This window comes from Trachypithecus francoisi, unplaced genomic scaffold (genome assembly GCF_009764315.1).
Source record: "Trachypithecus francoisi isolate TF-2019V2 unplaced genomic scaffold, Tfra_2.0 Lachesis_group4, whole genome shotgun sequence".
NCBI classification, from domain to species: Eukaryota; Metazoa; Chordata; class Mammalia; order Primates; family Cercopithecidae; genus Trachypithecus; species Trachypithecus francoisi.
In genome coordinates this window covers 151,628,669-151,631,918 of record NW_022681469.1, presented here as the reverse complement: position 1 = coordinate 151,631,918, position 3,250 = coordinate 151,628,669, and the positions used below count along the sequence as shown (strand labels likewise).

The 3,250-nt window shown below is 42.8% G+C and overlaps 1 pseudogene across 1 annotated transcript; it reads right to left on the bottom strand.

Annotated features, from left to right (window-relative positions):
- Window positions 1-209: 209 nt before the first annotated feature.
- Window positions 210-1,704, bottom strand: LOC117073538 (annotated as a pseudogene). The gene has a single exon (XR_004433265.1). The product of XR_004433265.1 is annotated as a myelin protein zero-like protein 1 (transcript).
- Between the last annotated feature and the right edge of the window lie 1,546 nt (window positions 1,705-3,250).

The window sequence follows — 3,250 nt, the reverse complement described above, 5'->3', positions numbered from 1 at the left end:
TAGCAATATAATGATCCCATTTCTGCCTACTTAGAAGAAACTCCTCTCCTTTTGCCGTATGGGGACTGTTATTTCAAGCAGAAAGGACATCAGCAAAGAGTAAAACCGATACCTTTTACTCTCTACATTACAATAGTTCTCAAGCAAAGCTTGGATTTTCTACTTAATCAATATTGATCCAAAAGTATCCAGAATGAAGTGACTTTCGGCATTTATCCTTTTCTGATCTTGCTATTATGAATCCCGAAATTGATATGACACATTTCAAGGGTGCAACTTAAAGTAAGTCTACACAACATGTAAGACTAACAATTGCCCCATATTTTAATAAGAAAAACATCAAAAAAACTTCTCAAATTGTTTTCCAGTGGTATAGCCAATGGGTACTTTTTTTAAAGCTGCAAACAAATAAATGGTACTGATACTGTGTTAAAGGCCCCCTGGGTATGCTTCCATCATAGCATCTCCATCCTCCAACTACAATAAATACTAAGACTGATTAAGCCCTTAGATTAAAAGGCCATGTCTACTGGAAATACTACAGGATCTGCTACTGTCTCCATTAAGGCAAACCATTTCTAAATGATGGTGAAAGGAATGTTTCTGAAATCTCCCAATTATAAAGGACCTGAAAAGAAAGTATAAAAACAGCAAGAAAATGGGTACATATATAGAATCATACCATCTTTTCATCATGCAACATTGGCTCCTCACATCAGGAAGATTAAATAGAATATTTATACATATTCTTTGTACACATCTTTCTCTCCCTCTGTGAGTACACATGTACTTGTCCTTGCCTGGGTCTCCAAGGCTACATGTGGTAATGGGCTACATTTGCTGAACCAGAGTCCAGTTTGGTTCTGTTCTTGCTGAGGATGTGTTCTAGGTCTTCTCTTAATTTTTCCAGATATCCACATACACCACAGACTCTGACTTGTTAATCTTGTCACTGTGATGTCCACCAGAGTGGTCTAACTGTGCATATATGACTGGGACCTGGTGAGATCCAGAAGGCAGACTCTACAAAACCCTCAGTGTCGGAGTGGGACTTCTGAGGAGCCTGTTTAACTGGTGACAAACTCTCTGATGTAACCTCGTTTAGAGTTTTTCCTTCTAGAGAGGACAGCCAGAATCATGCTGATGAGCAGCGTGAGACCTAGGATCACAGTAGTAACTATGCCCCCCACTACCCAAACTGGAAACACAGGCAAACTCTCTTTTTCTACAACATAGAGCCTAATGTGTCCAGACTGGAAAACAATGTCAGGAGGGTTTTTGACATCACAGCTATAGGTGCCATTGTGTATAGACTGCATATTTTCTGTGTTGATTGATGCATCTTTCTTGTCAAGGTCTTCAGCCCAGCTGATTCTGTCTTTAAATGGTGGATAATTCCCAAGGTACACTTGCCCTTGGGAATAGTGGAAAGATGACATGGTGGTGTCAGCCCCCTCTGGCTGGAAGCTCCAGAAGACTGAGGTCAACCCGCCAGTCATATTAGTAGACTTGAACTTGCAGGTCAGATTCCCTTATGTACCATTTGCCATGAAGATTTCTTTTGGTGTATATGCTTCCAAGGCTGATACTCCAGCTGTCAAGAGCCCCAGCGCCACTTTCAGCACTGACCACAGCCAGCGCCTCCTGTCTGGGGCTGCAATAACTGTCCCAGCTCTGGCAGGCGCTGCCATTGTCCAGCCACTGCAGTCGCCGCCGCTGCGCCCCTGAGCCCGGGTCCCCGCTGAGGTTGGCTCAGCTTGGGGAAGAGGGTTTTGATCTCTCTGCCACTCATGCTGGGTAGCATCTCTATGCCACACTCCCTACTCTGGACCCAGCCGTAGCTCGCCAGATCTGCACCCTAGCCTCAGTCCCACTCCAGCCACACCTGGCTAATTTTTTTTTTATGTTTAGTAAAGATGAGGTTTCACCATGTTTGCCAGGCTGGTCTCGAACTCCTGACCTCAAGTGATTTGTTCACCTCAGCCTCTCAAAGTGCTGGGATTACAGGTGTGAGCCACTGCACCTGGTCATAATATGAATATTTATTTATTTAGACAGAGTCTTGCCCTGTTGCACAGACTAGAGTGCAGTGGCACAATCTTGGCTCACTGAAACCTCCGCCTTCCAGGTTCAAGTGATTCTCTTACCTCAGCCTCCCAAGTAGCTGGGATTACAGGCGTACACCACCACACCCAGCTAGTTTTTTGTATCTTTAGTAGAGATGGGGTTTCACCATGTTGGCCAGGCTTGTCTCGAACTCCTGACCTTAAGTGATCCGCCCACATTGGACTCCCAAAATGCTGGGATTACAGGCGTGAGCCACCACACCCAGCCATGAATATTTCTTTAATGTATGAACAGTTACATAGATATTTGCTCTTAGAGTAACGTAATAAAAGTAACAATTAGAGAAAACATTTGAAATGGGATAAAATTAATCAAAACCACATCTTTTCAATGGCTTGGCATAATTGCCATGCTTTTTGAAATGGCCAGATTACTAACAAGAAGCAAAGATAAGATTTTGGCTTTGCTCAATCATTAAGTTATTGACCTTATGAGATCTAAAATCCTGGCTAAAGGATTTGAAAGGTGTATTCTTTAGGTGGCTTCCTAGGGTATCCAAGAAAGTACAAGAAGACTTTTGAAGTTAGGCAGGAGAATGCATTCTACATATATTGCTCTTCTCTGATTTGCTTTAACATTAAAAGATTGAAGATTGCAAATCTAATCTCTCTATGTAGAGTAAATTAGGAAAGGATTTATTTTTCATCCAGGGAAATAATTGTATAAAATTAGTGGGAGTGTGGTGGCTCACATCCATAATCCCAGCACTTTGGGAGGCCAAGGTGGGCAGATCACTTGAGGTCAGGAGTTTGAGACCAGCCTGACAAGCATGGTGAAACCCCATCTGTAGTAAAAATACAAAAAAATTAACCGGGTGTGGTGGCGCATGCCTGTAGTCCCAGCTACCTGAGAGACTGAGGCAGGAGAACAGCTTGAATCTGGGAGGCGGAGTTTGCAGTGAGCCAAGATTACGCCATTGCACCCCAGGCTGGGTGACAGACCAAGACTCTGTCTCAAAAAAAAAAAAAAAAAATTAATGGGTAACAGATACCGTTAGCTGCCAAAAAATAGTATGACTAGATTCAGTAAGTATCTAGCCATGCAAATAACAGTCCATTAAGTTAAGACGCTAATACGTGTATGTGAACAGCATTTATGTGCAATGTGATGCACTTCTACTCAG